The sequence below is a fragment of the Ambystoma mexicanum genome, chromosome 6q (genome assembly GCF_040938575.1).
Source record: "Ambystoma mexicanum isolate Mex_15411 chromosome 6q, UKY_AmexF1_1, whole genome shotgun sequence".
Classification (NCBI taxonomy): Eukaryota; Metazoa; Chordata; class Amphibia; order Caudata; family Ambystomatidae; genus Ambystoma; species Ambystoma mexicanum.
Window position 1 is genome coordinate 674,716,811 of NC_090937.1, and position 22,740 is coordinate 674,739,550.

At 43.8% G+C, this 22,740-nt stretch overlaps 1 protein-coding gene across 2 annotated transcripts in view; it reads left to right on the forward strand.

Moving 5' to 3' along the window:
• Window positions 1–22,740, forward strand: part of PRDM5 (PR/SET domain 5) — a 1,215,944-nt gene that overhangs the window by 346,135 nt on the left and 847,069 nt on the right. The window lies entirely within an intron of this gene.

Genomic DNA, 22,740 nt, shown 5'->3' on the forward strand with positions numbered 1-22,740 from the left:
TGTCAGGACAGCTGTGGGAATGTGGGAAGGTAGGATATGTGGTGTTGACCAGGTGATTCAGTGGTTTCCTGGTGGCAAATGCCTGCAAATTGTGTTTTTTATCCCCCTACATTTTGGACTTTGACAGGCCTTGTGAGTAATACTTTCTAGGGTAATTCATGCAAGTCAGACCTCTTTAGAGTTCAACGGGTGTCTTCATTTCAGAAATGCATGGGGTTCCCTGTTTTCCTTGGTGGCTGCGACACCCAAGGCCCAAATCTGTAATTTGCCACAAGGCCAAATACATTAAAAATATGGTCTTCCCATGGCGTTTGGTGTACCAGTGGTTTCGCGTTTTTGCTTTGTGCCCAGGTCAGTGCACCCACACATGTGAGGTACCGGTTTCATCGGGAAAGCTGTGGGAATGTGGGAAGGTAGGATATGTGTTGTTTCCCAGGTGATTCAGTGGTTTTCTGGTGGCAAATGTCTCAAAATTGAGTTTTTTTCCCCAGCTTTTTGGACCTTGCTCAGCCTTGTGGGTAATACATTCTAGGGTGGTCCATGCAAGGCAGAAATCTTTCGATTTCCACGGGTGTCTTCTTTTCAGAAATGCAGGGGGTCTCCTTTTTTCTTTTGTGGATGCGACACCCCAGGCCCAAATTTGTGGGTTGTCCACAAGACAGAATACAGTAAAAATGTGTTCTTCACAGGGGCTTTGGTGTACCAGTGGTTTAGCCTATTCACCTTCCGTCCAGGTAAGTGGACGCACACATGTGATGTACCGTTTCCGTTGGCACACCTGTGGGAACATGGGAAGGTAGGACATGTGTTGTTGCCAGTGTGTTTCTGTGGTTTCCTGGGGGAAAATAGCTAAACATTGTGTTTTTTTCCTTACATTTTGGACTTGGCCTGGCCTTGTGGGTAATACATTCTAGAGATATTCACGCAACTCAGACCTCTTTGTATTCCCATGGGTGTCTACTTTTCAAAAATGCATGGGGGTCCTTGTTTTCCTTGATGGCTTCAACACCCCAGGACCAGATCTGTGGGTTGTCCATAAAACCAAATAAAGTAAAAATGTTGTCTTCCCGGGGACTTTGGTGTACAGGAGGTTTAGCCTTTTCCCTTAGCGCCCAGTTAAGTGCGCCCACATCTTTAAGGTACCATTTTTGTCAGGACACCTGTAAGAAAGTGGAAAAGTAGGATACGTGTTGTTGCCCGCGTGTTTTGGTGGTTTCCTGGTAGCAAATATGTCAACATTGTGGTTTGCACTACATTTTGGACTTTGCCAGGCCTTGTGGGTAATAAATTGTCACGCAATTCACACAAGTGAGACCTCGTTGGATTCCCACGCGTGTCTTTGTTTCAGAAATGCATGGGGTATCCCGTTTTCTTCTGTGTCTGTGACACCTCATGTCCAAATCCGTGGATTTTCCACAAGGCCAAATGCAGTATAAATGTGGTCTTCCCCTGGGGTTTGGTGTACCAGCAGTTTAGCCTTTTCGCTTTGCACCCATGTCAGTGCACCCACACATGTGAGGTACTGTTTTTATCAGAACACCTGTGGGACGTGGGAAGGTAGGACATGTGTTGTCACCAAGGTGTTTTGGTGGTTTCCTGGTGGCAAGTGCCTCAAAACTGAGTTTTCCCCCTACATTTTGGACTTTGTGGGTAATAAATGACATGGCTATTCACACAAGTTCAACCTCTTTGGAATCCCCCAGGGGTCTTCTTTTCAGAAATGCATGGCGTCCACTGATTTCGGTGGTGGTTGCAACACCCCAGGTCCAAATCTGTCGGTTGTCCACAAAGCCAAATGTGGTTTAACCTTTTCCCTTTGCGCCCATGTCAGTACACCCACACATGTTAGTTACCATTTTTATCTGGAGACCTGTGGAAATGTGAGAAGGTAGGATATTTGTTGTTTTCTCTTGATTTTGATAAACTTTTCGTACATTTCCCCCTGCATTTTGTTACACAACCTTTTAATTTCCCAAATGAGGCCTACAATTATTCGCTGCTTTAGACACTGTACCGTTTTGTAATCTGTGCAAGACACCTATCATTCAAAAGGTCTGCCTGTGCTCTTTCAAAAAATGAATGGTTGCCATTCTACATTTGTTTTCCTTATTTTAAAATGCTAGGTATTTCTGTTTAGGCCGTCAGCATAAAAATCCTGTGAACCATGGTTCAATTTTTGGCTCGTGGTGTTGCTTGTTTTGTGAAACATTAACATTTCACAGAAGCCATTACCTTACAAGAGCAAATAAGTCCAGCACATACTTTTTTTCTTTCACTTTTCCAGTTTTTTTTCCAAAACTATGGGAATATTAGATACATAGTTTCCTGGCCTGCACAAATGGACCCCTTCCTGAATTTAAAATTGGGTCTACTTTCAGAAATGTATGCCTTTCTTTGCTCGCATTGAGCTTTCCTACCCTCCTCTTCCATTCTGTCCAAACACATCCTATTAAAAAAAAGGGAAAAATCACATACCTCTCACAAAACCAATGGTAACCCTATGAAAAATATGTTTTTTTGTTTCCACTCATCCTGTTCTTGAAAGCTTGGAAAATGGCAAATTCAGAACTGTAAACCATTTGTTCCCAGCTGTTACAAGAAAGAAAACCACAGGCTTCTTTGTACATCATTTTATTGCCATTTTCTGAAAAACACAAACGTTGGTCACATTTGTGTTACTTTTGCACACACCCCTACAGCAAACCACTAATCATTGGTGGTGTTAAAACTGCCTACGTGTGGGGAAAAAAGTGGGCACATTTGGCGGGATATCACTTGTAATAAAAAAGTTACAAGGGATTGAATGCAGGCATACCAAAATGTTCAAAAAAGGGCTCAGCACTGGGAAAATCCTCTGCCGTTAAACGGTTAAATCACAGATATTGTCAATCAGAACTGAGGGGTTTAAGCAGCAATATAGGGATAGCAGTTGCTTCCCGCAAATTCTCCAAAAGGATGCTCTTGCCTAAACACAGGAAAACTGGCTGCTTTACAGACGAATCACAACTCTACCTATGTACTTCAGAGAGCTGGAGGTACACACACATTCGTTCACTTATTATCCACAATGTACAGACTCCTGGTTTCTGGATAAATGTTCAAAACTCTTACAATCTAGTATTTTACTTCTACGCATTAGCTAGGGTCCTCCAACTACACGCATAACACAGTTGTCTGAGTTCGAGATGAGTTGTGTGACACTCCGTTTTTAATCAGGAGAAACTTATGATTTATTTTTCATTAAGGTATTATTGAATTCCTGCTTGCTGGGAACACATGTGATGGCCTGTGAAATATTGCATCTGCTTATTGGGTGTAGAAGAACGAATTACATTTTGGTAAACATTTAGAGAGCTTCGTGAAATATAGATGTTGGCTAAATATGTAATTGCATTTCCTTTGCGACCCGTCACTGATATAAGAAGAAAATGGTTTCGGGCCTCTAATCCACATGCCTGTGTCGAATTCATCATGCTAATTTATTGTGTCAGGAAGATTAAAATGCTCCATGTTATTCCAAGCTCACCAGATAATTATAAATAATATATCCTTTCTTGACAGGTTAAATATTGCATGATGCAAATAGGGAATCTCGTCCCTTGCTGTTTTGCGAAGCACAGCATGAGATAAGGCATAGCTGTGAATCACTTTCATTCAATTTTCTAGAGGTTAATCAGATAAACCAGAAGATGCATTGCAGCCATTTTAACATTATGGACCCACCATTTATGCCAAATGTGATAGCAGCGAGCTGTCGACTCATCTCATCATCTGTAAATATTGCATGAGTCACCTCTTTACATTTCCCAGATGTTTTTACAGGCCCCATTTCATGATCAGTCTGCTGGGACTGAAAATGGGGGACAGCTGGTTTACAATTATCTGAAAAGACCTGATCTGATCTAATCTCCAGCACACCATATCCCAGCACAGCTTCGAGCAACTTTTTGAAAGGTGATGAAAGCATACCATGGCATACCATGGCATACCATTCTTCTCTGTGCCCTCGTCCCATCATTTGACACACACCTCCATCCAGGTTACCAAAAACATTGCCCTTTATAAAGTAGCCACATTGTCTTGGAGTATTATGATTATTATGATGCTTACTTCCTTACACATTGAAGTACTGTACTAGTGTATGGTATCATACATATCATACATATAAGCCTGTAATATCTATAAAACAAATAATACATCATTTTCTTATTACAGTCAGTGGTAACCACCCCGACCCTGTAACAAGAAGATGACCTCACAACTCCTTTAACATCTGAGTACAGTTGCACTCTGACATCAGAGAGAAATCTACCAAAGGCAGAAGCTAGCTGACTGCATTTGTCATCTTTCATTGGCTGAATGATTAACATGGTGTTCTGTAGAAAAGTGCTGATTGTTTTCTGTGGGGATCAACCGCCATTGCAATGTTGGGGAGGGGGGCAATATTTCCAGATGTACATTTAGGACTGCAATGTTAGTGCGATTTAGAATCATTAGTTCGCGAAATGAATGTGTAGTGTCAGAGATAGCCATAACAAACTCACAAGCTAATAGATGAGTCACTAGCTTTTATTATCAAATATGCACTATATTTGTTGCCTTGGCTTTGAGACTGCAGGGTCATTTGACTAAGGGGTTGCTCTGGCTGGCAACTCATCTCATATTGGCTCTCCCCACCCTAACCAAGGCTTCCTATCTGCCCAAGCTCAGCATGAACACTAAATATTGATATCCCCTAGCCCCTCAACCGTGCCACAGCCTTATATACCTTACTCTCTCTTGGACCTCCAAGGGTAACATAGTCTAGTGTTCCCCCAAGTGATGGTGTTACAGTTGTTTGAGATGGTTCTCAATCTTCAAACACACTCCATCTCTCTCTCTCTCTCTCTCTCTCTCTCTCTATCTCTCTCTCTCTCTTTCTCTCTCTCTCTCTCTCTCTCTCTCTCTTCCACTCCTTTCCATGGTATTTTGCCACCTTACCTTTTACTCCCACTTCTCCAGCTTTCCTCTCGTCCTACCTCCTACTCTCCCACCTTCTCCACTCTCTTCCTAGCCTCTCCGGTCTTCTCCCTTCTACTCTCCCTCCTTCTATTCTCACCTCCTACTTTCTCCAGCCTTGTCAACCCTTGGCTCTCCCTTAACCTCTCTGTCTCCTTCTTTTTTTTAAATTAATTTGTTGCAGCTGGTAAACCAACTTTTCAAATATCAAGTCTTCAATGTACAATACAAAAATATAATACAATGCATACATAATTGCAGGCTCAATACAAAATATCAACAAATTATAAACGAATATCCATCATAATATTCCAAGTAAAAATAAGAATGCCCAAAAGTGGCATTTTTCGTGCTGGCTCAGAGAACATTACTTCCACTATACACTTTCAAATTTCAGGAAATACTATATCTAAAAATTGCACAATCGCAATCTGAACAGTTAATCTCGGATTTGAAAACACCATGTTCCATATTTGATCATTATTTACATGATCCTGTACAATATGTTTCTTCCCAAAACATTTCGCTCTTATATTGTCTAACGCAGCTCACTCAATTAACAGATGCTGTAGAGTTTCTCTCTGTTCCCTGGTCAAACAAAAGCGACAGTAGTTTTGCTCTCTTGATATTAACTGCCTTCTGCACAAAATGTCTTTCGTTTCATATTGATTCAGTCTGAATTTTAGTAATTTTCGCCGATATACATGAGATGGAAATTTTAGCAGCTGTCGCACCATACCTTTTAAAACCAAATGCACAGAAATTGTAGTCCTTCAATTTAGAGCACAATGCCAAGTTATCAACCCAATCATATTCGTAGATTTTTCTTTTCGCGCGATCTGGGTTGGATAACAGGAGTTCAATTGTTACTGCAGCATTGGCCATTGCATTTAAGGTATAGCGCTGCCACTTTCTTGATAGACCATCATTGGAAGAGAACAGATTTTGAGCTAGCACATTCAGAAGAGATGGCTTCTCCAAACCTTCCAATAATTTTCGCAGGAGGGCACATTGTTTCCATAAGGCTTGAGAATGTAACGATGTTAAACCCAATTCAAATCACAGTAATGCCAAGGGAGTCCCGGGCGATAATGCTAGAACTGCTTTCCAATATTTGCCTTCCCAACCATCCCAAAACCAACGATCTTGTGGAGCAAAGGCCTCTACCCCATATAGTAAAATCGGGACTACCTTTGACTTATAAAAAGATATAACATGCTTTAGTGAAAACTTCCCAAATGTTCTTATTAATATCTTTGACTGCGAAATTAAGGGACCTAACTTAGATTTGATTTCACACGATTGAGTTTGCAGAGTTTTTTGGTGTTCGATGTGGACTCCCAGATATTTATATCTTAGAACTACTGAGAGTTCACATTGATGAAGAAACTTCCTTAAACTCTTCTTTTTGGAGTTTTTGTTACTAATTAGAACTTGCAATTTGGTGGTGTTAACAATTAGATTATTAGCTATTACATACATTTCCAATTGTTTCAGCATATTTTGCAATCCCACAGGTGTTTGGGAACGTAAAACCAAATCATCTGCATATAATAGATATGCTATTTTTTGATGGCCAATGCGAGGTGCGTCAGTAATGCAGTTCATGAGTGTAGGTCCTAAACCCAAAATAAATAAATTTAACAGAAATGACGCAAGAGCACAGCCCTGCTTTACTCCTCTGTGAGTTAGGATCGAAGGTGACAACTTGCCTTCCAAGTTTAATTTCACTCGCATTGAGGTGTTTGAATGTAATAATATTACCAAATTCATTAAAGAGGGAGGGCAATGATGTTGCTTGAGTTTGTCTACAAGTATTAACCTATCTATAGAGTCAAATGCTGACTTAAAATCAATGAAGCCCAAATACAATGGACTACCACTATCAACTTGTTTTGATTGTATTATTGAGAGTGCCATAATGTTAGGGATTGTTCCCATTCCTTTGACAAATCCAGATTGAAATGGATCTTTCAAGTAACTATCAGACACCCATTTCTTAAGTTCCTTCAGAATAATTCTGCAAAATATTTTGCTAGGAGCATCTAACAGTGAAATCGGGCGATAGCTCACCAATGATTGACAATCACCTTGTTTATAGATCTGTATTGTGATTACCTCAGTCCAAGATTTCGGCAGTTTTTGATATTGGTTAATGGCTGAATATATCTTGAAAAGAATTGATCCCCAAATTTCTAAGTGTTTTTTCATTACGTAATTAGAAATTCCATCGGGGCCCACGGCTCATGAATTGCTACAGGTCGTAATTAATTGTTTTATTTCAACAAAATTCAATTGTAGCCAAAACTTTGAATCTCCCTGGGGTACAGTCAGAGGCTGAGAATGGAAGGGTTAGGCATATAACTGCTCACAGTGGTTCACCCACTGGTGTACGTCCACTACCGACGTTTGCATGTCCTTTTGGTGGTAGTTAGTGACCTGATTTAGTAATGCCCACATTTTAGATGTATTTTTCTGTGCTAACCCATTTAACATGCGCTCACCGTCACTTTGGTATAGAGTTGCTTGGTACTCCTTGCACCAATTGTTGTATGTTGAGCGAGCTCTTTTGGTGAGAACCACTCGGACGGATGGAGGAAGCTTTGATAACCTTCTTAATTCTGCTCGATGTGCAGTCTTCCTGATTTGAAGGGACCTGTCAAACCTGTGTAAATGGACCTTTCTTTTCAAATTGCCAGATTTGGATTGACTAAAGACTTGCATCACATTACTATAAATTAGGCCCATATTGGTTGTTTGCGAGATGTTATTTTTATTAGAATAAGGAAGTATTTTATTGAAATGAATCAGAGCATTCTCCGTCCATCATAAGCGGTTCCCACCGCAATTAACCACAAAACAACCATTTGTCCGAGTTTTAAGCTTATCAACCTCAGATCTTAACCCAACTTGCCAGCCGGCACACAGCAGACTATGGTCACTCACCGTTGCCGGTGACACCTGAAACGCTTGCATCATGGACCACAATTCAAAATTTACAAATATATAATCAATTGTGGATGAAGAGCTACCTCTGTGCCAGGTTGGTGCCGAAGGTACATCTGGACGAATGACCCCATTCAACAAATATAGATTTCTAAATGAGACTAAGGAGTTCCATCGTGCCAACCTCTCACATTGTCGCTCATCATCATTCACAAAGCAATTCAAATTCAAGTATCCAGCCAGAATGAGATGAGTAATGCTTTTATCTTCATCCACCATGTCAAATAACACATTCAAGTCCCTAAAAAAGGAATCTGTGGAGATGGCTACAGGATTCCAATAAATATTGAAATTGCATAGACACTACCACAAATAACCACCCTAAAAAGTAGCATATAAGGGTTTGGAGCTGCCCAAAAATCAGAGGAATCATCCTGGCCCTCTTTCAACGCTACTATTAGGCCGGCGGATGGTCTGCCTACTGAGGATTTTAAATCAGGAATGTAATGGTCCTGGTGTTCTGCCCAAATTAGGGGTAAAGTTAGCCAAGTTTCTTGCAGAAGGGTTATGTCGAACTTATTTAACCTACTCTCATCATTATTCAGGAGGTGCTTGTGCCCTCGAGTGTTCCAGCTGACTAATGAAAGGAAATGATAATCAATAGAATTGCTTAGTTAATTATTATTTAAATTACAATTGCAAGCACAAGACACCCCCCCTTGCGACAGTTGTTTAGTGTTTGTATCCATTGGGGCAAAGTTTTAAGCTGCGTTACATTATCCAAATCACTTGTTACTAGTGTGCTCAATGTACTGTCTGTTTCTACACAGAGGACAAAACCCAGATCGCACAGTAGGCTCTTTGCTTGCCAAATCAAGTTTTGAATCACTCTAGATTGTATCCAGATCTGAACAGCATTTAAGTTCTGTTTGGACACAAATTCCATCAGAGTTAAGTCAGCTGATGTAATATCTTGTAATGGATGGACATCAGAAAAGGTCACCAAAATGGCTCTTCGGTTTAAGTCGTACTGGGTGCAAGGAGCCGGTCTACATTTGAGGATCAAGGAACATAAAGCTGGTTGAATTCTACTTTTTAAGGCTCTCTTGATCTCTTGTTTCCCAATTAAAGACCCAGGGGGAGTAAGTTCCTTGCCTTTCATGTTCATACCCAAGTCACCTAGTGCATTCCTAATAAGTGAGAGCACTGTGCTTGAAAAGTCACTTGGAATGTTCACATGGCTAGGCACAATTGGCTTTATATTGCTCGTGGAATTGCCTGTCATTGGCTGCATGTCATTACTGCTAACCAAGGTTGTACTCACAGTAGGCGCTGCCAGATCAATAACTTTATCACTACATGCATTGTTAGTGCTTGTAGATTGCTTCATTGCACTCGCAGGTTTATTAGATTCTTTATTGAACAAGCACTGCGAGGTAACAGGCGCTCCCGTTATCAAAGACGGGAGTTGGTGACCCTGCATATAATCGTCTACAGCCTTCCTTATTTCTGCTCTATGTTGCATTGCCTCCTCTGTGCTGGATGAATTGGGAACCTTGCTTGCACCAAGCTGTCTGCTTCCAGACATAAGCAATGATTTGGGAGGCTGAGCCTGTGACATCAGCTGTGCAATCTCATTCAACAGGGCATCTAAGGATGGATACTCTTCCCTCTTCCCGCCATTGGGTACTTTGCTAGTCCCTTTTAACTTAGCTTGATTCAACAGCATATATATTTATTTGATTCCATCAGAAGCATTCACACTTAGAGTTTTATTTGCTACAGGTGGTACCGAGATTGCTTTCAAAAAACGTTTAGCAGTGCCTCTCCCTCTACTTTTGGGAGTAGGTTGATGTTTTGATAGTTTCATCTTTGCCTTCCTTTCAACTGTGATGCTGTGTGCCTGCTTTTTTGGGCCTCCGACCCCTTTCTCAATTTAGACACTTTATTATTAACACAATTAAAAATTGAATATACCTTTTGGGTGGATGTTAAATTCGGTGGGTGACCACACTCCGGTATGGACTCACATGTTACCTGTGCGTTCGATTGTCTAGGCACAGGTGCAGCGACCACCTCACATATGATAGAATCAATGTAAGGTAGTATGCTCCTGTATCCCTGATTTCGAAGGCTACTTGCAGGTGAGCATGACAATATTGGCAGGGTAGCTTCTGAAATTGTTTGTGAGGCAACAGAACTCTTGTGTGCTCGCCCCCACCCATTAGAACTAGACTCAAGGACCTTGATCGCATTACCCTGGGTCATGACTTTCTGGTCTAAGGCGCGTAATAAGTCTCTTAGTGACTGAACTGCCAAATTTAGCGCTTGTAATGTAATATTAGACTGAAGGATGGACCGCGCATTCAAGTCCGTGTGAGTGCAAGTACCTTGCGAGCGCATCACAGGGCAAGGAGAAGTATTCATGCCCAGGGAGAGCACACATGCATCAGTACTTGCCAATTCAATCGATGCGGTTGAAACCTCATCAAAACTTTGGGAGGAATCTGTAAACATTATGGGTGTACTAAACAGGTTCTCTGACATGCATTTATCTGAAAAGGCCGATCCATTCATATCTAGGTCAATAACTGCAGCATCCCCCACTGCTTTTGCCAAGCTCGTTGTGGTAATAGGGGGTATCGCATATGGGGTTAAAGTGCTTAACAATGCTGTGTCAGAGATGGATAAATTATGCAGATGGGAATTGTGGCACGCAAGAGATGACAAATGGCCCAATACTGTAACCGGAATAGGGTGGGCGGTGTGTGGTGTGGGGCTTACCCTTAAAAATTCCATGCTACCAACATCACCATTCAGATGTGTATGATTCAAGCCCATTGCCCTCTTTGCTCTATGCACTGTCAATGAGCCACTGCAAAACATTCGAATGTCCCCATTCACCATCGTCCCTTTTTTTTCCAGATTCCTGACTGGAGTCATGCTTGCTTGCTGCACTGACAAATCCGAGCCCTTGTGGTTGGCTGTGGACAGTGGAGATGAAATTTTAAGAGGCGCGTCTGATTTTGAGGATCTAGTTAGCATGGCTCCCCGTTCAATTTGTTGTTCCTTAACCACGGAGGGCAGACAGGGTTTACCTGCCACCTCCACTCCTCGGCATGCTTTGCGCGTTGTACGCGCGCCGACCTTTTTGATCTAGTCCTCCAAACGGCGTGGCGTAACCTCAATTAATCATTGTCACTCTTTCACTGTTGTTAAATTTGAAAGTGTTGTGTGGAGCGATTTGATATGTGTGAACCTGCAGCGGCCGGGATCAAAGGGTCTGGCCCTGCAGTCTCCCGCCGCTCCCTGCTGATTAATCATGCAGGATGTGGTTCACACACAAGGTGACTCAAACTGACAATTGACAAGAGGGGAAGCCCGAATGTGGCCGGGATCAAAGGGACTAACCCCGCAGTCTCCCGCCGCTCGATGTTTTCATGCACACAAAAAAGACTGGATAGTACATCAACTGTCTTTTCAAATACCGTCTTCTTCGTCAACTCTGATGTATCGGGTGAAGCGGGGAGCCTCAGCAGCCTCAGCTCACGAAGATCACCGTAGATCACTTCTCCTCACTTTTCGCTCCGCATTCGACAGCCATAGAGCTTTTAGCTGGGGCACAGCTTTCTGGGAAATCTGCTTAAAGGGCCAGCAGATACCAGCACTGTTTCCACCGTAGATCACTTCTCCTCACTTTTCGCTCCGCATTCGCCAGCCACAGATCTTTTAGCTGGGGCACAGCCTTCTGGGAAATCTGCTTAAAGGGCCAGCAGATACCAGCACTGTTTCCACCGTAGATCACTTCTCCTCACTTTTCGCTCAGCATTCGCCAGCCACAGAGCTTTTAGCTGGGGCACAGCCTTCTGGGAAATCTGCTTAAGGGGCCAGCAGATACCAGCACTGTTTCCACCGTAGATCACTTCTCCTCACTTTTCGCTCTGCATTCGCCAGCCACAGAGCTTTTTGCTGGGGCACAGCCTTCTGGGAAATCTGCTTAAAGGGCCAGCAGATACCAGCACTGTTTCCACCGTAGATCCCTTCTCCTCACTTTTCGCTCCGCATTCGCCAGCCACAGAGCTTTTAGGTGGAGCAAAGCCTTCTGGGAAATCTGCTTAAAGGGCCAGCAGATACCAGCACTGTTTCCACCGTAGAACACTTCTCCTCACTTTTTGCTCCGCATTTGCCAGCCACAGAGCTTTTAGCTGGGGCACAGCCTTCTGGGAAATCTGCTTAAAGGGCCAGCAGATACCAGCACTGTTTCCACCGTAGATCACTTCTCCTCACTTTTCGCTCTGTCTCCTTCTCTTTCTCTCTCCTTCTCCCTTTCTCCCCTCTCCCTTTCCTCCCACCTATTTCGACTTCTGGCCCTTCAAGCTTCTCAGACTCCCCTGACCCCATCTCTATCACTTGTCTCCTCCACCAACCACACTCTCCAGCCTGCAAACCTCCCCTCTACACCACCTGCCTGTTCCTTCCCTCTATCCTTCATTACCATTCTCTTGTACAATTCATGCCTCTCTCACATGCTGTTTCTCACCCACCACATTCTCCCTCTACCCCTGTTCTACCTCTTATTTCTGACCCTACTACCACTATCTCTTACAATCTCACAACTACATTCTCTCCACTGGGTACCACTCTCACATCCTATCTCACCTCCACTTCTATCTAACTCCTCCACAGATTCCTCAGCACTCCACCTTGTGTCCTCCTGGTCTCTTGGTCTACCTCCACACCTCCTTTAACTCGCACGAACACCCTTCGCTCCATTTAATTAATCTGGGTCTTTTATACCTGTGACCCCCTTCTTCTATCATTCATCCCCCTCCTTTGGTCCCGTGTTTCAACTGGCATTATGGGCTTATAGGGTTAATAGTCTCTGGCGTTTCCCCCTCTAGATGTTGGGTCAGGATTCTGCTCTATTTAGGCTGTAGTGAATGATGATTCTCTTCTTGTGACAGGCATCGGAATGTCAGAATTGATTTCTCCAGTGGTCGGCTGGGCTCGCTCAGTGTGGCAGTGCATGATGGCCTAGGTAGTTTTGATAGAAAAGAGAATTAGGCCTAGATTTCTGGGTGTATGGCGTTAGGTGATTGAACCTGATAACAGTGTTATTAGTCAAGGCACATTCAGGGGATTCAGAGACTGTGTACCTCCCAACTCCCTCACCCCACCTCTAATGTGGGACTGGCTCTGGCTTACACCTTTGTTGGCCTCCTACCTCAAATTGGGAAAGGTCCCTGGTCCCCCCAACACGGTCAAGCCCCTGACCCTGTCACAGTAGTCAATGTTGCACAGTAAATTAACTGTGTACAGGAATGAAGGCAGTGTTACAAGTATAGAGGATACATGCAGTGAGGACTGTCCTTCACTTAGGACAAGCTTTTTTTCAAAGGCATGAGGGAAGGGGATTCATCAAGCCCACTTGAGTGTCACCTGAAAGATTGAAGCACTATAGGAGTTTGCCTGTGGAGAGTAAATTGTCAGTTGTATTGGATGGGGTCTGGAAATTTGTTCACCGACAAACTACTTTTCAACTGTAGGGGATGATGGATTATGGGGATTTCCTCTGGACCAAAACACTACATAGCACATCTAAAAAGTATATATTCTGCTCATTGTCCCAAGGACACAACAGTGCATTTCACCTGTTAGATTCTGGTAATTTTCTTACTCAAAGAACGGATGAAACATATTAACCTGTTGTAATAATAGGTTATGGGGAATTTTTAGGACCCAGGAACAAAATATGAGCTATTACCTGAATACCTGAAAAAAATGATGGTTCTGCAAATTCAAAGAGGGACATCTGCCCCCTGTAGGAAGAGAGGATTCTGTTATTTTATTTCAGGGACAAATACAACGTTTCCCTTGTAGGTAGTAAGGGTTCTGGGTTGTCACCCATGGACAAGGACCCTGTTATCTGTAGGAATGATCTATTTGTGGGATTTGTTGATAGGAAAATAACCTTTACCTGTAGACACCTTTACCACTCTCTCCTTATCCTCTCACACCCCACTCTGTCCGTCTCCTCTCACAAACCACAACATCCTGATTGTACGTCTCCATGGCACCCTGGGAATCACAGGTCAGGCTCTGGTGTTGTTAACCTCCTTTCATTCTGACCGCCCATCCAAGGTGGAACATGGAGCCTTTCTCTCGACTATCGCTCTCTCAACCTGTGGCGTTCCCCAGGGATCTAACCAATCCTCCTGGTTCTTCAACGTTTCTATGGCTGCCTTGGCACATATGATTGCCACTTTCATATTTAACTTCCAGTGTTATGCAGATGACACACAACTATCTTTCAGGCTACCCTCAGCCACCTCATCCCCCTTGCTCATATTAGACTGTATGTCCGCTATTCAGTCATGGTGCACTGAAAATGACCTCTGCCTCAATGCCAGTAAGACTGAGATATTTCGCATTGGGACCCCTGCTCCCGTTTTCCCACTTCCACTCTGGCTGGCTTCCCTTGGACCTGCGCCCGCACCCACCTGCAATGCTAAAAACCTTGGGGCCATCTTCAACCTCTCTCTCTCCTTCTCCTCCCACATCTTGGAAATCTCTAAAAAGTCTAACTATCAACTACACCTCCTCACAGGTACTCTACCTTTTCTCACTATCTCCCAGTGGCTCACTGTCTCCAGAGCCCTGGTACTCTCTAGGCTGAAGCACTGCAACAGCCTCTTCCTCAACCTCCCTGCTTCTGCTCTGCCCCCACTACAACTCATCCAGACAGAAGACTTATCCTTGGCCTCAAGGCCAGGGACCACATCTCTCCGGTGCTGAAATCCCTCCACTGGCTCCCCGTGGCTGTATGGATCAAGTTCAAGTCCCTCTGCTTTGTTCACAAGGCTTTCTGGGGCCTCAGACCTACCTATCTGCAACAATGCCTACCTAAATACTTTCCCTTCCGAGCCCTCTGCTCATCTACCTCCAACCTTCTGCGAGTGAGCCAGTTCTCCAAGCTGAGATTTGGAGGGAAATCATTATCCTCAGCAGGGTCCTCTCTCTGGAATACCTCCCTGTCGCCCTCCATCTTGAGCCTGATCTCCTTAAATTCCGGAAACTCTTCAAGACTTTCCTCTTCTCTTCTTCATTCTCTCTCCCTCTACACTGCTAACCTGTCCCTCTGCTCTTTCCCTCTCTCCATCCTTTGTCGGTACAGCCTGTTGACTGGCTGCCTGGTGCCACCTCAGAGTCTCACAGGTCCTAGGCACAACACAATAGTCCTCCAGCACTCTCCTCCAGGCCCTAAACTCGCCTCGCCATCACTGCACTTGAGAAATGACCCAAGAGTTGACTCTCTTCTGCACTTACCCCAGCCTCCACCGACTGGGTGCACTTGGACCCCCCTCATCACCAGGACTTGTCCCTCCCTGCACTCCCCTTTCCTTTGTAACCATGCATGTACTTGCACGATCTGAATACACCTTCCTGAAGATCGTCTGTTCTGTTCCCCCCTGTCTTCAATCCTTAGTTGCACTTGAAAAAACTGCAGACTCGTCGTCAGACCTATTTGCTGTTGTATCGATTGTTAATTGTTGATATGCACTTCTGCCTGTGCAGACTTTTTTCGTTTCAGAATTTCAAGGGCTCTGAATGACTTTTGGTTTTTCCCCATGGTCACACCCTCTTTGAGCGCTTTGAAACATTTGCCTTCTGTATAGGCGCTTTACAAATAAACATTACCTTACCTTACCTTACAGAATTGCTCTTTCCAAGATGAAGGGATGGTGTGTGCTGGCAGTGCTTTGTAGGGTTTAGAATTTGGGACAATAGGATTGCAACCTTATTATCAGTTGATGTTCTGCCTAAATCTAATCTCTGACTGGCACTGAATGTCTCTCTTTCTCTGACTTAGTGGTCTAGCACTGTGGCAGGCCAGCAGCTTGCACCTGCATGCCTGAAGACAGTGATGATGATACTGCAAAGCTCAAATATGTGTATCAAGTTGACCTGGGGCAAACTGACACAATGCCAGGCCTCTGTGCAACATGCTATGTGTTGAGTTAGTAAAGGCTCAGTCAGCTGCAGCAGTCGAAGCCTACGTAGTACAGTCAACATAAGTCAAATAGAGGCAGCAGCATGTTGAAAGGAAGATGAATGGTTTTGCACAGTCTCATCATTGTGACAGTATTATTTCCAGACCAGCACAGGAGTCCAATTAAAATGAAAATCTGTGTGCCAGTGGCGTAATAATAAATAAGGGGAGGTGGCCTGTAAGCCACGCTGAGTCGTTCCTCCAAGCTCCTCGAAGAAACACGTTCTGCACCACAGACTCTCAAGCTGGGCTGCACCGTCATGCATGCACAATGCGAATGATGAGATGATCATGATGCTAAATGGGAACTCCATTCGCTGCACTGTGTGATACATACCAGGCAACACTGTGCACCGCCAGTAACATTAGTAGGCAAACGCAATAGGCAGAGGCAGTGGTATTGTAAACGATTCAAGATCAGTGGCAGTAGGTGAATATTTTAATGGATGGGCAGTAACATCTTCCCTAAATTAGTGAAAGTGTAAAAGAATAGTAAGGGAAGCCCTAAGTAATGTAGGGAGCTTATCACCCGTGAACATTTTTTAAAATGTGTTGAATAGGTACATTTTAAAGCACCATTTTTGAGGTAAAGGGAGTTAAATGCAAGAATTTACAATTGGCTCTATGTGGTAATACATCAAACAATCCAGCAGATGTGAAGTTGAGTGGGGCTCTAACAAGGGGTGTGGTTTAAAGATTGATGGGTTTTACTTGGAAGAGGAGCCGCAGCCTCAACAAATAAAACATGATACCCTGCAAATATGTACTTTTGGTCAAGCAGCATGGTCTCCTTAGGTTTAGGTTATATCCAGTCTGCATATTCTAAATAAAGCTCTGCCCCAGTTTTAGGAAATATCTCTCTTTTTGCAATTTTCCCTCAATAGTTTCTGGGGAGCCCCATTCTTTTTGCTCTGTTTTTAAACCTGACTTTTTGAAGGGAAGTAAATCCTTCCACTTGATTCCCCTTGCATTTTGCTTATTGTTAGGGGAAAACTGATCAGTCCCTCAGGCTATCAGTACTGAGAAGCTCTGTTTCACTTTTCAATTATTGTACTTTTTAACATTGCATACAGCACCTTACAGTGCAGTGCAGTGGGTATACTTGGGAATCACCCTAGCTTTTTACACTTGGGATGCTTTTTACTTTCATATGTGCTTAAAGTCAAGCTGGTTGCAGCAGATCCATTTTTACATTTTGTGCATTATGTTTAGTGTGATCATTCATGCTTTACCGCGCATGGCTACTAAACATGACTAGTGCCCTAAAATGGCCATGCCATGAGATTTTCGCTTGCTTCTTTCACCTTTTTGTTGTTTTGCCTTCTTCCTGCCTTGGCAGGTCAGGAATTCCCTTTGAAAGGTCATGCACTTGCGTGGGAAAGCTGCTGCTTTCACAGGAAATTGATGCCTTTGTGTGTGGTCCAGGAATGGGTGGAACGTTCTATTCCCAATCCACATACATGGTGCCAGATAGTCTAGGTGTAGGGAAAATGTAAAAAAATAGTAGTTGTCCCTGATTGGGCAACTGCTTTCAGTTTGAGTGGTGCATATCCTTACGATTGGTGGGCTTGGACTTGCTTCCGGCTCAGCTTGTGGATAAGAACAGGACCTTTGAAGCTATTTTTTCAGATCATAGTTGGAGCCAAGAATCTCTCCAAGAATAGCCAGCAGAAGATCCGAAGATGATTCCTTAAGTGGCCCAGCAACCCTTCCTGTGTCCAGCCCAGTGAATCCCTGACTACCTGATCTACAAAAACCCAGAGGAGTGCTTCATCTCTTGGACTAGTGGGACCAACTAGTTCCACCACCTTAGTGGGGATCCTGGCCCATTCTAGCCTTCGTATGTGTCCCTAGACTGCAGGGTGGACTGTGCAGCTCTCTTCTGGGCTAACTCACCAGAAGCGTCGCTGTTCTGTGTTGAAGCCCGGAAATTCGGTGGTCACCAGTTTGTGCCACGAGTCACCTCCTCCCCAAATTTGGGCATCCGAGAATCAAGGTGTCCTCTCCTGCAACAGCTTTTGTGACTGCAACTGGAAGGGTGCCTCTCATCGACTGTGTGCGGAGAGCATCGCTGGAAGTCACCTTTCTCCAAGTAGAGTCACAGAAGTGCATTCCACAGGATCTACTTGCCACTCCCCCAAAAGGTTTATGTGGTAGACCTAGGTCTTCAATCTACAATTGGGCTGAGCTACCAGATAGTCATATGACCCTTTTTTCTCCAGTATTTCATATGGGCCAAACCACTTGGAAGGCATCTTTTGCTCGGAGATGGGCACGAGAACCAGCCCTTTTTTTCCTTTTGAAAACTCCTTTTGTCCTTTTGAAAAGGAAGGGTGGACAGCCTTTCAATCATATTGAGTCTTTTTACTCTCTTGGGCTTGTTCTTTTTTGTTGTTGTATTTATTTATTTGTTTTCCAATAAACATAAAACCAAGAACACAACATCACAGCAGAGCATAAAAGACACATAGGCGTAATGGCCCAGGGGTCATGATACATTGAAAAGAAAACACGGGTAGCTAACACACCCCTGACCTCATAGGACGGACATTCCCAAGTTTCCAAAATGCAAAACCCAGTCATAACAACCCATACCCCTCACAATAACAGCGTGGGTACTGCCTGAACCGATTCAGATACCAATCGGGAGATTTTGTTCATACCCCTGTTCCAAAACTTCTGGATCTTTGAACATGCCTCGATGCTATGGTAAAATGTACCCTCACTGACGTGGCACTGCAGACAATTGGGATCTGTTGCATCATTCCTCTTAAAAACAATTTCCAGAGTGTAATAAATCTTTAGCTGGACACGTCTAAAATGGGATGGGATTGGTATCTCCCAAGGAGACACTACAGCCTCCTCCCAGTCCTCTGCCACGATGCGACCTATGTCACCCTCCAATTTTGTCTAGGAGTTTGGTCTAGGGATGCACAGTGAAGTTGCAGAGACTTGTACAACATGGTGATCGCTTGTTGGACCAAATCTTTAGTATATATGTTGGCTTCCATAGGGCATTGCTCAGGGCAGTCGAAGTACCCATGGAACTGAGACTACATGGCATGTCTGAATTTAATATAGCGAAAGGCGTCTTGCTTTGTCTGATATAGAAGGATGCGCATCCACGCGTATGGTGGTCAAAAGTCAGATATGACTCAAAGCTCTCATACAGGCTGCTAATAGGTAGGGTTGGTGAGCTGCGGAGGGAGGTGATAGGAGCTATTGATACTCAGCAGGTACTATTTCGTTGAGCCCTTTGGTGGTGGTTTGAAGCTTAAAAATCCACGAGGCCTCTTTAAAGTTCAGGGCATTGGCACTGTTGGAGGACTCCAGTATTTTATCAATCACCCACCATTTAAATGAGTCATGGCCGTGTTGGAATTCTAAAAAGTGGGAGACTAGGGATGCTATGTGTGTTTTGCACCTGCTGTGTTCTCCAATTCTTTTGTGAACAGGTCTGGCAGTTTGTCCTGCGTACCAAAGTTTACATGGACATTCGATGAGGTAGATAACATTCAGTGTTTTGCACTAGGAGAATTGGAGCAGTTCCCATTCTTTGCCTTCTATGGGGAAAGTCTGGTTACACACTGCACAGCTTCCCCAGGGTTGATGGCAGGGATGATGGCCACGAATCTCACACGTATTCCATAGTGTGGATCTGGCACATTTCTGTTTAGATCTTGCGTGGCTAAGGAGGTCTTTTAAGTTTTTGGATCTCCTGAGAGCCATCCTGGGAAGTGGTTCCTCCGGTAAGCTGAGCTGTACTATGGGCCAGAACTTTTTAATCATACTCTTGAGTTGGGATGTGTTGGTATTGAAGGTGGAGACACATGCCATGATGTTTTCGTTGGGCGGGTCACGTTGTTTGGGGGTAAGTAGTGTCTCTCTTGGGGTGTAGAGAGCTCTTTTCTTGGTGTTCTTTAACAGCTTTTTGTGATACCCTCTGCTATCTAGTTTGTGCTGCAGCTCAGTGGCATGGATCCTAAAATCTTTACTTTCAGTACAGTTCCTCCAGATTCTGAGGAACTGCCCATAGGGCAGGTTGTCACGTAAGCTCTTCGGGTGCTTGCTCTTATAATGCAGTATCATGTTACTGTCAGTATCTTTTTTATAGATTGAACATTCTAATTTATTGTCCATGACAGTGATGTTGAGATCCAAAAAGTTGAAGTTGACATTACTGTTGTTGATGGTGAATTGGATTTCCTGGGATTGAACATTATTCCAGTTATGGAAATTTTGCAGTTCTTGTCTGTTGCCTTGCCAAATGAAGATAATATCGTCTATATATCTGTACCACAAACAGATGTTTTTGTGGAATTGGTTATCAGTGTTAACTTTTCTCATACTCTGCCATGTAAATTATCGTCAGGCTTGGGGCAAATGCTGCACCCATGGCGGTTCCGCATGTCTGTAAATAGAAAATGTCATTAAAGGAGAAGTAGTTGTTGGTAAGGGCAAATTCCAAAAGTTGAATTATAAAGTTCGCTGGGACTCTCATTTGGGTCATATGCAGGGTAACATGGTTCCTTTTGCATTCTACTGCTTTGTCCTGAGGGATGCTAGTGTAACGGCATTTAATGTCCATGGTAACCAGTTGGTTGTTGGTGGGGTCGAAGAGCTGGTTTTCAAAGATGACAATGGTTGCCATGGTGTCCTTAAGGTAGGATGGTGTCCTCTGACATAGAGGTTTAAGGAAGTGATCAATGAATTTGCATATTGGTTCCATTATTGAATCGCAACCGGAGACAATAGGTCTACCTGGAGGCGTGATGCTGTTCTTATGAATTTTGGGCAATGCATAGAATGCCGGGATCCTGCCCTCTGCGATGTTAAGGAATGCCTCTTCTTTTTCCGAGATACAGTCTCGATCCAATGCGTATTTAGTAATTTCCTGTATTTTGGATTTGATAATGGGAGTGGGATCTTTTTTTAATTTTTTTATAGTTATTTTCTTCATTTAATAGTGCCATCACCATCAGGTTGTATTGATCAGTGTTTTGTATGACAATACCGCCCCCTTTGTCGGCCGTTTTGATGACGATGCTGGCGTTGTTAGCAAGGGTTTTCAGGGCTTTGCGTTCCCCTAATATCAGGTTTTGTCTCTGGTCTTCCTGGGAGGATTGCAGTTTCTTGATTTCTTGTCTCATGCATTTCTCAAAAGTAAGGAAGGATGCTGGAATCTCGCTATCTCTTGGGTTAAATTCAGATTTAGGTCTTAGACCTGTGTCATCTGGTTCCAATAGGCAATCTTTGTCTTTAAAGTACATTTTCCTCCTAATAGTTCAAAAGAATGTAGAGAGTTCTCCATCTAGTTTGAACCAATCAGTGCTGTTGGTAGGGACATTCAACATTTACAACACAATTCCTCTCTTGATTTTGTCACAAAGGCCATTAACATTCCAAATATACAAACTATCTTCTGCACCTGAGCATAAAGCATAGTGCCCGTAGAAAGAACCATGTCATTCCCCGATCCCTTAGTCAACCCCCATATTCCCATTTTATAGCATCTAGGCCTCATTGCATTAATTCACTTCCCTCCCCATACCAGATCCCTCCCTCTCCCACCCCCCTCCATGCACTATACCGCAATCCTCGAGGTCAATGAGACACCGTGGGTCACCACCCCCACCCCACGCATACATTACTCTCACCCATTTGGGGTCAAAAAGCTAGTCTGTTTCCCCCAACAGGTCACAGGAGACTGCCTACCCTGTCTCCCTCCAGCTGCAAGGCTCTGCCCGTCCCCACTAGGATTCTTCCTGAGGGGGTTGGGGTAGGTGATGTCAAATCCTGGCAACCTGACCTGCTCGGATGTCCATCACCCATTCCCTCAGCATTCTCAGACCTGTTTGGGCTTGCCACATCCAACCAGTCCTGCAGACTGTGAAAAAAGGAGCGTCCATCTGCCAGAACCTTGAGTTTGGCAGGGAAAAAATGGATTGATGACCCTTCTTGCGTAGTTTCCTTTGCACAGCATCACAGGATCTCCACTGTTTCTGTACCTCCTGGGTAAAGTCAGGGAAGATCATGAATGTAAAATAAGGGCGTGGGAACACATATGCACACAGGAGAGAGGAGCTGTTCTCCCTCGTTCAGGCTATGAACAACACCAGTTGCAGTGTAGAATGTAAAGGGGGACTGAGGGAACGGCCAGACTTCCCTTTGACTTCTTGCAAGTTCCTCTGGTCTGTGCAGATGGAGGAAAACATTCTGCGTTTCACATCCCATCGCCACCTAGTAGTGACGTTGCCCCTTTTTCCAGCCTTTCTCCTGTAGCATCCGCCTATTTCATTTCAGAAGTGCAGGAGAGGGAAGGGACAAAGGGTCAAAGCAACAGAGTACATTTGGCTCCCAGAGACATGTTTTTCCAACCCCCCAATCCCTGTTGCTACTATGTTCTCGATCTAAGTGTCTCAAGGAAAGCGTCAGGGGTACCAAAGAAGGAACATGGGGTAGCAGCTGCCAGCACCCTTATGATCTCCCTGGGTATGCCACCCCTTGGTGAACTCTACGTATGTATATTTGTTTGGTGCTTTTTGTTTTTACTTTTAAATATTAATTTAATTAATTTCTTACAATATCAGTTGTCGTATCTGCTAATATGACCTATTTCACTCTGTGGCAATTAGTAATATTATTTGCTTTTCCTGTATAGGGTTCAAAATCATCTATTGATTTGTGAATCAATGTAAGAATGTACCTTTATTCAGCACAGGGACCAATTCTTTTGGGATCAGCAT